Source organism: Camelus bactrianus, chromosome 7, assembly GCF_048773025.1.
Source record: "Camelus bactrianus isolate YW-2024 breed Bactrian camel chromosome 7, ASM4877302v1, whole genome shotgun sequence".
NCBI lineage: Eukaryota > Metazoa > Chordata > Mammalia > Artiodactyla > Camelidae > Camelus > Camelus bactrianus.
In genome coordinates, this window is record NC_133545.1 from 14,193,720 (window position 1) to 14,210,233 (window position 16,514).

General features: G+C 46.3%; 1 protein-coding gene and 1 long non-coding RNA gene across 5 annotated transcripts in view; both read left to right on the forward strand.

Moving 5' to 3' along the window:
• DGKI (diacylglycerol kinase iota) overlaps positions 1-16,514 on the forward strand; it is a 396,321-nt gene that overhangs the window by 26,306 nt on the left and 353,501 nt on the right. The window lies entirely within an intron of this gene.
• On the forward strand, positions 821-15,226 carry LOC141578129 (uncharacterized). 2 transcript variants are annotated; one of them, XR_012508072.1, is made up of 3 exons: positions 821-893; positions 13,248-13,317; positions 14,316-15,226. It is a non-coding gene; the product is annotated as an uncharacterized LOC141578129 (long non-coding RNA). The 2 variants fall into 2 exon arrangements; XR_012508071.1 differs by lacking the exon at positions 821-893 and adding an exon at positions 1,103-1,422.

Sequence of the window (16,514 nt, forward strand, 5' to 3'; positions counted from 1 at the left end):
CCAGCCTCCTAAAGGCTTTGGGCCCCGCTCCCATCCTCCCCTTCAGTGGTACTTGGTGCCTCAAATTTCTGACCTTTTCTGGAGCTCTGGGGGTGACTCCACCTCCTGACTGCATCTCCCTTCTTAATAAACTTAATTTCCTGGTTTCTCTGCCCTGCCTACATGTGGTTACTTCTGCTCAGTTCATTCTCCAGCCCCCCCAAATCTTGTCGTCATCCCTTTTGCTGTCATCGTGCCTATTTCTTCTTCTTATGAAATTATGTCTTTTATTTCCTTTCCTTTTGTTTCCGGAGGGAGCTGGGATAAAGGTGTGTGTCGGTGTCCTCATGGGGGTCGGAAGTGCTCGCTTTATTTTTCCTCGGGAGGAACAATAGGAAACTTGACAGATGAGGGTATTTCTTTAGAGTTTTTGAGCACACACTGATGTTCTCAGTGCATCTTCCTCCTGAAAGGCTTCTATCAGTTCCCTAAGTGTTTCATTTCTCTTAGCTTTCTCTGTGCCAAAGGAAGCATAGGTCATTTTACCTCCTTTTTTTTTAAAGCATCCAAGTAGAGGAGGTGCCTCTGGTACTTCCCTGGCATTGTGCCTCAGCCTTGTTGCCTTCATGCAGCTCATTAGCCTTGCAGCCAACAAGTAAAGTTTCCAAATATCCCTTTGATTGCCGGCACCTCCTAACCTTGAACCACTGGTTTCTGCCGGACACAGTGGTTCTCTCGGTCTTCTCTCTGGAGTCTGTGCTCTCCTGGTTTTCTGGGCAGCCCTCAGACACTTCATTCTCCTGACAGCTCAGATGCCATTCTCCCCAAACACCCAGAGTTCATTTAGCACCAAGGAGGTGCTCCGTCTGGGACTTCTGAAGGTCCTTCGCTGGGGAGAGGCTGTTGCTAATGAGGTGCGAATTGGCAGCGGCTGGGGAGGGGCGGCTCCCTCCGGGCTGGGCCCCGGGGGATGGGGAATGCTCTGACACTTGCACAGGAGGCTGGCTGTCGCTGGGAAGCCTGCTTGCCGGCCAGGGAGGCCCTTGCCCAATGCAGGGAGGCCGGTCTTGGGGCTCACACAGGCCCATCCCCGGCGCTGCTGCCAGCTGGCTAATCTCTTGGCTGGGTTTCCTGGCTGACTCTCTTTGCAAGGAGAGGCCGTGACCAGTCATGAGGCTTTCCCGAACCTGGGAGAGGGCGCAGAGAGACCCACGGGCCCCAGAGACACTGTCCTTGGGATTGGTGTGCTAGACGGTGAAGAGGTGGGGGCTTGGTGGTGGAAATGCGGTTCCAGAAGCGTCTGTTGGGGGAAGGGAGCCTGTCTTCCTCCTGAGGTCTGCCCACCCGTCTCGCATGGAAGACTCCTGTCTAAACTGCTCACCTGAGTGCCCTCATCAGCTGCTCCTTGTGCGCCTGTTTTCATTTGCAAGTGTCCCCACCAGAGTGAGTCAGAACCGTGGGTGGGAAACTATGCTCAGAACCAGAAACGATGTACTGATGGCTGTGGGATGTTGTATAGATGGTGAGGTGACTTCTTGCCTCCTGGTCTGTGTGACGATGTGTGAGTGGTGCCCCCTGATGTGGAATCCACATGTCATTTGGGTGATCTTGAGCGAATGTCTTAAATTTTCTGACTTTAGGCCCCGTCTCCTTTTTTTTTTCCTATTTCTCTTTATTTCATTTCTCTGGTTTTGTAAAGAGGTCCCTGAGTGCCAGCCTACATGCAAAGATGACAAAAATGAATGAAATAGGGCCCCTGTCTTCAAGGAACTCACCTTCCAGTGAAAGAAAACAGATGTGCAGACAACACAGATTTACATGATGAGAAATGAACTGTGTGAAAAGGGTTATGGGATGATGGAGGAAGGGGCGGTCAGACTCTCTGAAAGGGTCAGAGAATGCTTCTAGGGGTGGTGATGTTTGAGCCGGTTGCTGAAGCTGGATTCGGGAGACAGACGAGGAATGGAAGTGGGCTCTAGAGAGGTGACTGCATGGTTATGGAGGTTTGAAGAAGTATGGTGTGTTCTAGAAAAGGCAAGTTGTGCGTTGGTCCTAGGGAGCAGGGGCAGAGTGGACCAGCAGGTTGTGTATCTGGAATGGACGGAGTCGGATGGTGGAGGGGGCTGCTCCCTCCATCGTGAGGTGAGCTTGGACCTCCCCTTGGTGGGGAGTGATGGTGAGCTTGGACAACTGTGATAATTTACTAAATGAAGAGGCTGGGCTGGATGATTTTTTCGGATCCCTTGTAGCCTGAGATTCTTGGAGTCTCTGTGTGGGTATGAAGATGTGGGTCTGGGAACACAGCTTCGTTGAGGAGTGTTATCTAGTGTAACGTCTGTGAGTGGGTGTTAAATGTGGGCTGGACTCAATAGCTATATTAAGGTAAAATCCAGCAGGGCATGGAGCACCAGGTTCTAAGTGAAGCTAGGAGTTTAAATATCCAAGTCTTGTTTCAGTCTTTGATCACGATTTTGACCCCAGCTAAAGCAACTTGACCTGTCTGTTTCCATGTACAATGGAAATTTTCACTTCTGTGCAGCTGGGAGAGTTTTGTTTTGTTTTGTTTTGTTTGGCTTTTTTGGGAATAGTTTTATTTGATAATGAGTTTGCTGTGGTTTAGGGCATTTGAAGGGAAAAATGTTATTTTAAAGTGTATCATTTTTTTCTTATTGTGTTATGAGCTACCAGCAAGCATAGAGATAAAAGTTACCTGTGCGTGAATTTTGTGTGATACACTTGTGTTGAGTTTCTCCTGAGTTTTGATTCACATTTGGAGTAGGAATCTGGTGGGAGTTGGGGTCAGGAAATGGGAACATACACAAACAACAGTGTCGCAGGAACTAACTTAGTAAACCACCCAGACACGCAGAGCTCTAGCAGAATGTTCCAGCTGGACCCTTTTAGGAATGCACTTGTGTGGCTGATGACACGTTCCTGGACTTCTAAGTGTTAGCTTATGCTTGTTGAACTTTGAACCCCAGGAGATGATTGTTTTCTGGAACCACATGCCGAACACCTTGGCCCAACTCCACGGCAGCTTCCAATCTCCCGGTTGCCTGTTTGCATTTGAGATGGGTGTGTTTTCTTCAATTTTGTCTTGAGAGTCTTTAGCTCACTAGGCAGCCTGTCTTCTCAGAATACTTCCCAGATAGTTCATCTTTGTAATGAAAGGGATAAACGACTTCTATGTGTTATGCTCTGGGACAATGTCAGTGAGGGTCTGACAGCCAAATCCAGGAGAAGACAGAGAAGATGTTCGAAACAGGGAACAATTGGTGCAGTGGGTGGGATACTGCGGACGAGTCAGTGCACACGTGTGATGTTGGCTCTGCTGTGGGTGGAGAGGCCTGACACACAGAGAAGCAGGAATAAAACTTAGTAGGTGCGATATCTTAAAGAGACTGGGCAAGAAAGAGATCAGAAAGTACCTTTTAGCACTGGCCTCGCTCAGACACACAGCTTGGGCCTCTATATTCTTTGAGCTCTTAGCATCGAAATAATCTGCTGATACCTGTAGGCTGGCTTTCCGGTAGGAGTGAGGGTCAGTTTGAACCCCCAACATCCTCGCATCTGGTCTGTGAGGCCTTTATTGATCTGTGACTATAGGACTGTGTTGGGGGCGGAGAGGGGAGTCACGATTTAACAACGTACAGCATTTGCTTTGTTCTGTGCAAGTGAGTTAACTACTAAGTGGAAAGGAATTTTTCTTGAATCTGAACTCTGATAACACTGTTGTCACTTCTCTTATGCCACATATCACTTTTAGTGTTACTTGGGAGTTATGGCTGTATTTCACTTGTTGGCCTGTAAATGATCATAACATCCTTGAGGGCATAGCAATGAATTCATTCAACAAAGATTCATTAAGCATCTAGAATATGCTTTATGTACCGTACACAAGCAGGTGAGATCCATTCCCTTACCACGAGAATTTCACGTATTAGCAGGGGGAGATGGATAAACAATTAGAGAGAGAGTATTAAAAGATGAGGAGGAATTATTCAATTCAAGAAGGGTGGGAAGGATCTTCGACAAAAGTCAAGAGGTCAACACAAGCAAAGACGTGGCTGTGGAAAACGACTTGATTATGTAGAAAATTAAAAGGGAGTTGATAATCCAGGAATATACAATGATGGGTTGGGTCAAGAAATGAGACCAGGATGGTAACAATGTTACATTTTATTTCAGTGCTGTTCAGTGGGGGTGATTTTTGTCATGACTGTGGAGATGCTGCTGGCATCTAGAGGTTAGATGTCAGGGATGCTGGGAAACATCCCACAGTGCACAGGACAGCCCCTCACAGCAAAGAATTACGTGGTCCGCAATGTCAGTAGTGCCAAGGGTGAGAAACCCTGCTTGTGATCAGGTCTTACCTCGAAAGTTACTTCTTCCTCTGTGGGTCTGTTTTGTAAATAAGTTCATCTGTGAACCTGTGGTTATCGAATGGAAGGAGGGGAGGGATAAATGGGGAGCTTGGGGTTTGCAGATACAAACTACTATATAAAACAGATAAACAACAAGGCCCTACTGTCCAGCACAGGGAACTATCTTCAATGGCTTGTAGTAACCTTTAATGAAAAAGAATGTGAAAAAGAATATATATATATATATGTATAACTGAATCACTGTGCTGTATACCAGAAACTAACACAAAGTTGTAAATTAACTATACTTCAATTTAAAAATAAGTTATTTTTTCGGTGGTTGCGCTGCCCACCCCATCTGTCATAGAAATACTTGCCTCTTGTTCTCTGTCACTCTCCATTACATAACCCTAGTGCCTTTTGATACCATCTGATATTATATTATGTGTTTGGTTTTTTTCATTGTCTGTCTCTCCCCTCCCTAAAATATAAACACCATGAGGTCTTTGAGTTGTTTGCTGCTATTTCGCTGAAACCTCACGTAGTGTGGGGCACACAGGCAAATGCTTGGGAAAATGTGACATCTGGGGGTTCTGGGTGCAGGAAGGCAGCATGTTGGACGCAGATTCTGTGGTGCTGGAGTGATGACACTAGTTAAGATTTATTTTTATTGTGTGCACCAGGCACTGTTCTAAGTAATTTATATGTATTAACTCATTTAATCCCCCACCAACCTCAGGGAATAGGCATTATGATTATTCCTATTCTGCATGTGAGGAAACAGAAAGAGAGGTTAAGCAGTTTCCTAAGATCATGTGTCTAGCAAGTGGCAGCACTAGGGAGGTGTGATACCACATGTGATCTTTGTACACACGTGCTAATTACAGCTATTAGTCTGAGTGTGCACTCTGGGGGGTGGGTAGCGGACTTGTGAATTGGGTTTGAGGAGTTTCCAACAAGGTGCCCCAAATCAGAGATGCCAGGTTAGGTAGAAATCAGGGAGTGGTAGCTGGTGGACGTAGAAGATTTAATGATGAAACGATTGGTGTCTCACCAGGGATGCAGTGTGCTGCCCTAGTGAGGGTGTCTGATGACCCAGAGAGGCCAAAGCTGATGACCAACGTGCTCTTAAGGGAGCACTTTGGTTGGGAGGGCCTCCACGCCAGTCCTGGGCTTGGGAAATTGTCTTCAGTGGTGGCGTAATGCTGAGCACGACTCCCAAGCTAGGCCCATCAGAAGTCTCTACAGGCCATTTTCCAGCGTCAGGCATGAGCCACAGAGATAACCAGATGACAAATTGGTTCAGAGGCAACCTTCGGGCGGAGTCTCTGTGGCCGGTGGCTTCCTCATGACTATAGGACTGCTCACTGCTGACCCTCCAAGGTTCCTGTCCTGGTGACTCTGGAGTTCTCAGAACTAAGACCACAAAGATGGGTCATTTCATTCTAGTTCCTGTCCAGGCTACCCAACCTGTGCCTTGTGGGGGCCGTGACTTGACCCCCACAGCTAGCATGGCTGGCCTAGTGTGGCACTGCTGGCATGCCAGGTGGTTCCTGCTGCCAACTACCTGGGGACCAGAGAGGACGATGACTGCCCTATTTCCTTCTGCCTCTTCTTTCTTTTTCCCAGTGGTGAAAGACAAGTTGAGTCTTGATGCAAGCACACTCTATGGACAAAAGTGGGGAGGATCTCTGGGTCTTGGGTACATTTTACCACTTGGGGTTAATGGGACAGAGCACATTGGGTTCTGAGCTTATAGCTTCTTCCCACACAGCTGGGATGCCTGACCCCGGAGGGCTCTACTAGGTTGTGGGGAGTGGGGTAGAGAGGAAGGTTGCTGCGCTTGTATCAGTGGGGGCTGGTGGTATTGGAATATTGGGCACCTCTTGCTGAAGGCTTCTGTTGAAGGCTTCTGTCTCCTCTACATCCAGCCAAGAATGGTTCCACCTGGGGCAATAGGTAGACATGGATAATAGCAAAGAGCTAGGGCCACTGTGTTAGGCCTGGACCTGGAAGTTATCTTGTGTTTTTTTTTTCCCCCATAATAGAGACTTGGCACTCTTGTCTAAGCTGGGTTTCTAGAAGCTGGAACTGGCATGAGACTGGCTGGAACTGATGTCTAGCAGTGGAGGATGCATCAAGAGAGGCTTCCAGTCTGAGTGGCAGGTGCAGATGTGTCTGGAAGTTAAGACTCGAGGCAAACTGAGTTTGTAAAACAGAGAGGTTGGAAGAGTAGAGTTGGGTGGGGAAGAATGGAAAGTTCTTGTGAGAAAATTATGCAAAGAGAGAGAGGGAGGACCTTCACGGGAGATCCTCCTGTGGAGGCTGACGCCAAGGGTGGAGAGCCAGTTCTGAACATGAGGACTTGTTGCCATTTTATGACTCGTGTGGGTAGCTACTGAGAGCCTTTAGAGAAGGGAGTGAATTTTTCAGACTTGACTTCCAACTAGACTGTTCGAATGGCTACACGGAGCATGGGTCAATGTAAACTCTTGTGTCTCTAGTTTTCTAGTTTAGGTGAAAGAAGATGGGCAAGGGCAGAGCCAGGAGATGGAAAGATGAAGGAAATCATTAGAATTTAAAATTAAGATGACTTAATGATTGAGTGTGATTTATTGGGAATGAAGAAAGGGATCAAGGATGACTTCTGGGTTTCAAATTTAGTTGGTTAGTGGTGCTAACACCTCAGATAAAGAGTAAAGGAAGATGGGATCCCCTGGATGGGGAAGACAGTGAATTTTCAGCCATAGTGCATGTGAGGTACCTGTGAGCCAGCAGGGCGAAAAAGACTGGTGTGAGAGGGACTCCGATAGTCCAGGGATTGGGTCTAAGCTGGATGTGGAGATTTTGCAGTGGGAACGGAAATCACGAGAGCAAATGTGATTATCGGGATAGTCTGCAGGGTGAGAAGAAACGAGGACCCAGGGGACACTGTGAAGGCATGTCAGCATATCAGGGCCCAGAAGAAGGAGCCCAAGAGGAAGCAGAAAGAGCAGTAGGGTCCCCTTTCAAGGTCTGTGTTAGATGCGAGCTTCTGCCTGAAGTCTCTCTGTTGTAGAATTAGTTCTTTCTTGCTGTTCTGTCATCACGTTTTTAATTTTCAGTGTGCTAAATGACCTTACAGAGGCATGAGGCAATAGCTCGTGCTGTGACTGTCAGGTGAGCTGCATGCTTCTTTGAGCCTAGGTCCTCATCTTTCTGCACATCCATGTCCCTTAGTTTGATAAGGCTGACGTGTAGTAGGATTTCAGGAAATAGGTGATGCTGAATACATGAATTCGGAAATGGTTGTTGAGAGAAGGAATGTACCATTTCATTAGGGGATTTCTTCTTAATCCACATCAGAGAACGAAGACATTTGTAGACCAGTTAGGTTTTTTTTCCCCCTCTATTTCACGGTAGACTCACCCCCCTACCCCAACTTCTTAGGCAAACCAGTTAGCTCATTTCTGAAAAGGGAGCAGTTAGATGAGTACCCTAGGCACTTGCAGAAGCTGGACCAGTAACTCAAATAACATGGTTTCCTAAGAGGGATCAGATGTCCTGCCTTCACATGGGGGTGTGTGAGGGAGGGCTGTCCCATTCCCCTTGCTCTCGGCACGCGCAGTGTGTGCTCTTCCCTGTGCTGCTCCAGGGAGAAAGTGAACGATAGCTTTTTGAAAGATTCAGGGGAAGAAATGCAGACTCTATAAATACCCAAGAAAAGTAATAAAACAAATAATTCTACCTTTATGAACTGAAAGCCAATGTTATTTAGTACTGTTTTTTACTGGGAAGCAAAAAGAGAGCAAATCTTTTGGGTAATTATTGATATTTATATGTTTGCAGTAGGATTTAAGGTAGCTCAGGAGAAGCTTAATCTTCCATTGTCCAAACTTGGAGATGTCTTGAGTAATCCAGGACAGGAAATTGCTGTCCAAGGAATGTATTTTCTTTCAGTTTATGTATCTATTTGACCTAAAACCGGTGTGCCATTTGTTTTTAAACAAACAACAACCCCACGTAGTTCGTTCTGCCTCTGAACTGTTTGTAGGCTCAGACTTCGCTCCATACTTGTTCTGTAGTTTAATAACACTTAGAGACTTTGAGGCATTTCTCATCTAGTTCCGAGCCTCGATTTGTGTGCCACGTTGCTTGGAGCAGCTCAAGTCCATGTAGTCAGAGAAGCTAGAAGTAGTCAAATGCTCAAGAGAGTGAGAGACTCACCCCTTCTAAGAGGGATGAAGTTGATGATGGAATTTGAACTCCTGTGCACTTTTCCCTACTTGGTAAGACACTCGACAGTGTTCCATTCCAGCGCTGAGAGTTTTTCTTAACTCTTGAACTGAGAGACCTATTAGAAAAGGCCTCCCAAAGGCTTTTGTGAGTGTGTGTGTGGGGGGGTCATCCCGCTCCGCTGGTGATTCCTTCTCATTCTTCCCTCCGTTCTTCATTGTACCTTCACACCCACCCCTACATCCCCCTGCAAGACCTTTCGAAAAAGGAGAATTGAAAGTACAAACCATTGATCAATAGAAGTAGCAGAGCTGCCCTTTGGCTTTAATAACGTGTCCTGCGCTATTTTTACATCTAGCAAAAATCCGTTTTGCCTCATTACGAACTTGTTTTCCCTTTGCACTTCTTAGATTATTTCTAGAAAATTTATATCCAGGTATTAGTCTCACTTGCCCATACCTCACTCAATAACTATTAGTTATTAAATATCTTGAGCCAGGAAGTTGCGTTTTGCCAGCATTAAATGCACAGCTTGAAATGCTAAGATTCAATTTGGAGAAAAATCACTGCATTCGAGTGGGTTAGAATTTTGCCAAAAACGCATTTTTCCATCTGTCTCATGGTAGGAGCTGTTTTAGGATTTGAAATTTATAGCTAAGGACTTTCCTCCATCTTTGCAGAGCGGTCTGCAACTGGAGAGTGTGATGAAGATGGCAGGTCCCTCGGAGCCTTCCCCCACATGGAGGGTGAAGTTAAGTGGAGGTCGGTTTCTTTCTATTTCAGTTCCTTGCGTGGTAGACATCCTCCTTGTCTAATGCTGTAAAGTCAGCATCAGTGCACTCAACACCCAACGGGATGGTTCCCAAAGTGCTGGCATCCACAGCCCTTCAACCCCCACCTGACATGACCCAGAGTGATGATCATGGTCACTTTTCATCCCTTCCCCCTGACCTGAATCTGCCCTGGGACTATGAGCTTTGGATTCATCTTTACTCACTTACTCTAATGCATACAAAGAAGACTCTAAGATTGCCAAACCCAAATAAGAAATCAAAGGCCAAGTCACGAGTTGGTTGTCAGCCTCTTCTCTGATGTGGGTCGATACGCAGTTGTTCTTTCTCGTCTCGGTGCTCCTGAGAGGGCTCTTCTCTTTGTCTTAGCAATGCTGAGGAGACCCGTGAACTAGCGCAATCGCTCATGAGTGCTGTAGCTGACTCCCCCAAGTCTCTGCTCTCATGTGGATAGACGCTGCCTGTCCGCGTCATCATCGGCCTGTTTACTTTGCTGAAATGGAGGGTCTCCCTCTCTTCTGATTGCTTGTCAAATTGTGTCCTTCGAATGTTTTCGCAGGGTCATTGAGGCGTTGCCACCTTGAATTCTTTACATTTCTCACAACTCACATTACTGACTGTTCTTAAAACTTATGCTTCGGTTCATCATGCAGCAATCACTTGGCAGGCTGTGGCTTTCATGTTACACATGCAACACGTCCTGTAGTGTTACTGCCTCGGATATGACTGCGCCTAATTAATACCGCACAGAGGCAGCATAGCTTAGTGGGTAGAGCACAGGCTTTAAGGTCAGGCTTCTTGGGTTTAAATCTTGACTCTGCCCCTCCCTAGGTGTATGGAGTTAGGCAAGTTACTTAAGCTCTCTTGGCCTCGATCTCCTTATCTGTGAAATGGTTATATTAATAGAATTTGCCAATTCTATTGCCACAATAGTGTTACTGTGAGTGAGGATTAAATGAATTAATAAACACAAAGGGTGTGGATGGAGTGGTGTCTCTATGACACATTAAGATACCAAATTTTAGTTATGATGGTCATGCTAGGGGCTCAGTATCATGACCTTGAAGTTGAAAGAGCAGGTCGTCAGTCATTTCGCTTTGGCACTTTACTACCATTAAGCCTCCAGGGAAATATACGTGAAATTGCTTAAGAGGTTGTGTGTAACCATTGACAGGCATTAACCATTGACAGTTAAATGCCTGTCACCTTTATGGGACGTAGAACCTGGATGGTGATGATGACAGCCAACGTTTATTGAGTGCTTTTGATGCACCTAAGCATTATATATATATTTTATTTATTCTTTATAAAAACCATATGATGGGACGCTTATCTCCATTTTACAATTATGTTGAAACTGCAACTTAAATGGCTGCTCAAAAACTTGGAGCTGGGTTCGTATCCAGGTCTATCTGCCCAGAGCCTGCACTATTAATTATTATTATAAACACTTCTTTTACAACAGGAGACTGGTTCTCCTCCAAAGAAGAAGCCTGGGGGAACGGGAAGTGAAGGGGATCTTCCTGGGATCTACCACTTAAGAGATGCTGGACCTTGAACAAGTCACTCAACTTCCTTGAAGTTCAGAGTTTTCATCTGTAAACTAAAGATGACAATTACTGCACAGATTGTTGTGAGAGATACAAAACAAAGTAAAATATATAATGAAGCAAGTGCTGATAGATGCTTCGAGAGTTACTCCCTACCTGGCTTTGCCAGAATAATCAGAAATTATGAAGACTCTTGTTTATATAAAATTTAACGCTGATAATGAAGAAGGGACAATTCATTCTGAGATCAGGCTGCATTTCTCCTCACTATGGATGGAACCAGAGCTCAGTCACCTTTAACCAGTATGACTTGATCCAAACTGGTGTACATGTCATTCTTGTCCTGCACAGTGTGACTGATCTGGAAGGCTGGGTCACAGCCTTTATACTATGTGTCAGTTTTCCCCCACATCAAAGGAATTTACATGGTAGATTTCAGTTCTCCCTGATAAGCTTTGCAAAACACTAGTACTTCTTGGTCTTTCTAAGGGAGTATTTTGTGTTTGTTTTCTCCCGAGGTTGATCAGGAAATAATTTTGGGAGGGAAGCTGGCTTCTGCAGGCTGTGATTATGGGTGGGAGTGATGGAAGGAGGTGTATTAAATCCTTTTTGTCAGCTCTTGGTCACAGTGGAGCCTAGGATGGATCTTGCCATTTGCAAAACCCCATAACTCTTCCAGTGTAATGCCATTAAAGAGCCTCCTGACAGCAGTAGGTAAGGAGTAGCTCAGGGGTGTTACTGTTTAATGACTTTAAGCTCAATTTCATGTGTTATAAGGTCCATCCCCCTTCTTTATCACTTCATCTTTGGGTAGCACACCATTGCTTCAGGAGCAGAATTCAGCCACGATTTTAGTTTGTCTGTTGACAGTAATCACGTTAGACTGTCAGATCAAGGCTGATGCATGAGCTCAATCTTTGGGATTACAGTCAGCTGAAACAGGGCTACTCTGCCACGTGTCCGTGGTGGGCATTGGTGCTGTTCACCCGATATTCCGGCCCTCCCAACTCTGGGAACATGGTAGGTTGTGCTTCCTGGCTCCCTTATGTTTAGGTGACTAGTTCTGGACAATATGTGGTGGTTGAAAGTGATGCATGCAACTTCTGGGCAGGAATGTTTATTTACCAATGCAGGCCCCTCAAGGGACGTCTTTGCCTTCTGCCACAGTTACTGGCAACATTCTCCATCGTCAGCTTGGGTCCTGGAGACCCCCAGCCAATCCTGTATAGACAGGCAGTGTGGGCTAGGAATAAACTCTCTTAGCAAATGAGACATTTCTTATGTGTCTGCAGTGTATCCTACTCCATCCAGTGGCCCAGGTCACGGGTTTGCACTTTTTTTTTTTTTACATTTTTTAAGCTTTTATTTTGTTTATTTGTTTTTTGGGTAGGGTCCTTGATTTTTTTTTTTTAGTGGAGGTACTGGGGATTGAACCCAGGACTTCCTGCATGCTAAGCATGTGCTCTACCACTGAGCTACACCCACCCCCGGGCTTACACTTTGGTGACCAGTCAAGGTGTAACCTTCACGGCACGTGTTCTCTGTTTTACCTTTACTGTAAAGCCTGTCTAGCAGTCTGAGAAAATGTAAGACTTTAATAATAAGTGTTTTGGGGGAGCAATAAAACTTGATTAGTAGTTTCATAGTCTAGTTTTTTTCTTATAAAAAACTGTTTTCCTTGCATTTCCTTGACCCAGCCCTAAGCGTTTTGCCTGGCACATAGCAACCACTCAAAAAAATGAGTGATGAATGAATTTGTACGTAAATCTGTTAATTTAAAGGGAATATGCCATTAGCATTATAGAAGTATTTTGACTCTCTCTAAACTTACTATTGCCAACTATTCTTTTATTATTTCAACACTATGTCATACTATTTCGCGTCATCAGGCTCCCCCTAGGACAGTAGCTGCAGTGGCTCTCTTGGAGAGCAGCACTAAGCATCCCAGCTCCCCATTTTCTGAGATCAGCAAACCCAGGAAGTTCATGGGACTCTTGCTCATGAAAGCAGGATAACTCCTTACTCCTGCATCATTTCTGGCCAGGGCCGTTGCATCCAAACCACTGCTAGCTCTGGAAAATTGTTTTACCTCTTCCCCCCCCACCCCAAACTATGTGGTTTCAACTAAACTATAATTTTTCTGATCTTGGAGACTCTCCTAGTCTCTAAACCTCTGCCCATCAGGACACACACACCTAAGTTATCTATCCCGTTATTCAGTGCTGAGAGGGAAAGGGGCAGGGGTTAGGACAGCCTGAGACTTCAGTCTGGTACCTGGTACCATCTTTATAACACTAAGTCCGATTAGAGAGTTCTCCTGAAGTAATTCCTCCCCTTAATTCCTCCAGACGTTGCCTCAGCTCAGACTCTCAAGTCTGTTGATTACACCATTAAATTAGAACAGTGCCTGGGACATCGGTAAGTATATTCTATTATTATCTTTATTATTGCTATTTTGGCAGCCTCATGTTCTCCCTGTCTCCACGTTTTCTCCACTCCGATCCATACTCTGCATCTTCTAAAAATAGATTCGATGCTGTCATTTCCCTGTTTCTAAAGCCCTCTTCCTCCACTGCCTGGGGGATAAAGCCCCCGACCCGGCGCTCATCGTCCCCCGTCTGCAGTGGTGTTCCCCTAACGTTAGCCGTATCCCGGCCACTGTGGGAGCCTGTCATGCTCTCCATTCCCAAACTCTCTTCCCCAGGAGGTTCTCATCAGCTGACGAGTGATAGGGAAGAGGGGCAACACATTCCTGGGGTGGGGATGTACAGTTTGCCAAAGGTCCCCAGGTGATCTTCCACCCTACTTGCCCCCACCTCCCCAGAGAAAGAACCACCTTCCTACGCTCCGCGCTCCCCTCCATGGCGCCATGTGCAACGTGGGTTCCAGCCGTGGCCCCCTTACCATGCTCTGTTACACCCTTGCTTTGCATGTGCAGTCTTGTCCCCTTTTATGCCCTTCGTTCTCTCTCTGCTTGAGTCTGTGTTTTTTTTTTTGAAGAATTAGTGTAAAAGTCAGTTCTTAGGCCTTTCCCAGCATTCCCAGTCGGTTCGCTCTCTCCTCCCGTGCACTTTGCACGGACCTGGATTCTTATACTCATCATATTGCAGCCTCATGACTTATGCCTGCGACTGCCCGGGCAGCAGGGGAGTGCCTTGTTCTATGACCTTCCGCCAGGTTGTAACTGAGTTGGTACATAGGAGGCACTCGAAGTATGGACTTTGGAATCTCCCTCATAGGGTCTTTGTGACATTAAATAAGATAATGTAAAAGGCACTTAGCCTGGTGCCTGACTCTTAGCGCTCAATAAACGGCGCTTATCATTTTTGTGAAATAAATATTTAGTGATTAATTAGTATATATATTTATTTCTTTCATTCATATGCTGAATTGTTTCCCATGCTTGTTCTTACCAGGGTGCATCTGTTTCTCATCCGGATACTTTATTAACCGTCAAGCATTTATTGGCAGACAGTAGTGGCTGTGGACAATATATGCTGAAACATCATCCTTGCTCTCAAGGAGATGACAACTGAACACCACCAACAGCAGCACAAGGGCACGTGGAACTGCAGTGAGGCCGTCACAGGCAGAGAGCTTAACGGCTGTGTGTTACCAGCCTGCCCTCCAAGTGCAACGGGAGTCAAGGGGATGTAGCCAGACCCAGGAGAAGAGAATCACTTTTTGGGGGGCTACATTCACACACCCCTCCTCGCCATAGTCACCTCTTCAGAGAAATGGTGGGAAGAGGGTGTATGACTGGACGGGTTGGGGAAACGCTGTTGAGTGGACTAGTAGGTGAGTGAGAGTTGGGGTTGGTATGAGTGACGGGGCCGTGCTCCTCAGTGTGACCACACGCAGCAGCAGCACACCTGCTAGAAATGCAGAGTCTCAGGCCTGGCCCTGGCCTGCCGAGTTAGCATCTGGCATCTTAAAAGGGTCTCTGCGTGATTCACGGATGCATGGAAGTTTGAGAAGCACAGGCCTGGAGGATGCTGGGGGCCTTGACTTCAGTGGTGGCTCACTTAGGCCTCTCCTGTGAGCTGCTGGGTTATTACAGGGGCCCATGAATCCATCCACACTCCCAGTACAGTCTGAAAACTGCATAAACTATGTAGCTCATGCATAAATGTAATATTTCTTTGCTCCAAATGTACCTAGATGCTGTTATGACAAAATACCAAATTCGTTTGGAAGGTTTGCCGGTTCCTAGTAGCTTTTCAACATTATGTATTTTTTCAGGCCTCTAAACCTAAAGGAAAACAGCTCTTGGGTGAAGACTTTGAAACATTTTATATTAAAAAGAAGTCCTAGTAATTGCAAACCAGCATTTGGAAACCGCTCTACTTTCAGTACTGCATGATGCACAGTATTTGGGGCCTTCACAGATAGAATGAAAAGAGTGAAACACATCTCTTCTTCAGACAGAGCAAATCATCTGGCACTTAGCAAGCTAGCCCAGTGACCCACGGTTTAGGGATTTGGTAAAGTTCTTACATTTGTGTGTGTACTGTATGAGCTGCTTCCGAGGGCTCACCGGGCAGGGGAGGCAAGTACCCGCGTGGTCCTGTTCCTTCTCCTTTCCCCGTGCCCTCTGCCAAATATGCTGGTGGTGATAACTGGTGTTGGGGGTGGAAATGGAGCCCTGAAGGGATTTTACACAGTTCTTATTCCACTTCTTGGCCCCCGCTGGGCTACTGACTTGGATGAAGTCATGCTTGGTGAGGAGGACTGCAGTTGAGAAGCCTGGCTCTGCTACTAATCTCAGTCCTAAGCACAGAAGGAAAGGTCCAGTGCCTGGTTCTTCCCAGTCTAGGGTAGCATTGACTTGGGAATCAGCTAGGCCTGGATTCAAATCCTGTCTCCATCACTTTGGGCTGGTCACCTAAACGTCTCTTGGATTCAATTTCTTCATTTGCAAACTGAGGGATAACACCTGACTCAGCAATTCTAAGAACAAGATCCAAGTGCAAGTCATTCACCTGCACTCATAATACGTGAGAGCCCCCATGGCTGCCGTCCCCGCTGTTAGCACTCCCCCGTCTTCAAAAGGCATCCTGTCACCTGTCTTCCAGGTGGGGACCTTCATCTGGTAAATCAGAATGCTAAGGGTGGGGGAAGGGCAGGTGGCCAAAGGAAGCTGCACACTTGTTCTTGTTCACGAGTGCTTCGTAATAGATTAGGTGGGGGAGGAAACAAAATACCCCGTCTCCTTGCTCTCCCTCGACTCGAGAGCTGCCTGTGTCATCACTGAGCATCACAGAGGGGATCCTCTCCAGCTTTGTGTAGCTCACTGCCACTTGGGGCCACACTTCTGAGGTTGGCTCAGCCTCGGCTGACCTGTGTGAACTCAGGTAAGTCCCTTTGCCTCTCCTAGCCTCAGTTTTCTTCACTCTAAAATGAGAGCATGAACCTTTGTGATCTGGAAGGTGTTTCCAATGATAAAGTTCAAAGCGATTCTGTCCAGCTGAGAGCAAGTGGAATTAATTATGCAGGGCGCACTCAGAGGAGAAAGGCTGGAGATGGGAGCAAGAATAGATGTGAGTCATTTCCGTGTTTGAGCTCAGAAAACTTAGGGCAGAGTTTTCGGATCCATCTGCTGGGTTGTGTGCTTA